Here is an 849-nt window from a genome sequence, read left to right on the forward strand (position 1 = left end):
TGCGTCGACCGGGAGTCGAACCCGGAACTAGTGCTTGGAAGGCACCAATGCTAACCGTTACACCATCGACGCTTGTAGAAATCGTTGAATAAAAAGCTTATAAACGCAAGCGTAACTATTAGTAAACTGAACATGCAAAAGTATTGTTTTGTATTTATCTTTTGAATTGGTCTATTTAAACAATGTTTTAAAACTTAGCTAATTTGTTGCCTTTTTATTTACCTAATTTTCATAACAACTATAAGATTTTTTTTAAGCAGTTAAGGTTACTACATACTGAAATGTAAACCAGCTACATAAGATAAAAACTTAAACAGCTGAAATGTTTTTTATATAGAAATTTTTATAAATTAAACTTTAACACAATAAGCGTACATTTAACTTAGTTTAATAAATTTCAAAACTAACTTTTTTTGATTTTAAAATACAATTTACAAATTTAAGCTTTAGCATTTATATTTAATACAAAATCAGTAAGTAAATTTCAAAATAATACAGTAAAAGCAGATTTTAATTTGCTAGTTAACCTTTTCTTTTACTTTATATTCTTGAGTTTTATTACAAAGTTTTAAAAAACTTGGTTTTGTCTTAACTCTGTTATGAAAATAATATTTAATTTTCTATTTCTAATCTTGCGAATAAAAACGGAGTTTTTTGTAAAAATTAATACATTTTCTAGGATTTCTAAAAAAATTTTTCTAAAATCTTAAAACAATATTGTTTATTAATTAAGAGTTAATTTCTTTCTGATGAAAAAAAAAATATTTTGATATAAAATAGACAACATTTTGAAAGTATGGGGTAATTGGAAGTAATTAGTGAAAGCGACGCTCTATTTACCTAATTATC

At 24.6% G+C, this 849-nt stretch overlaps 1 non-coding gene across 1 annotated transcript; it reads right to left on the reverse strand.

The window, feature by feature from the left end:
• Positions 1-72, reverse strand: Trnag-ucc (transfer RNA glycine (anticodon UCC)). Its single transcript has one exon. It is a non-coding gene; the product is annotated as a tRNA-Gly (tRNA).
• Positions 73-849: the final 777 nt, after the last annotated feature.

This window comes from Thalia democratica, chromosome 2, assembly GCF_965202585.1.
Source record: "Thalia democratica chromosome 2, ktThaDemo2.hap1.1, whole genome shotgun sequence".
Taxonomy (NCBI): Eukaryota; Metazoa; Chordata; class Thaliacea; order Salpida; family Salpidae; genus Thalia; species Thalia democratica.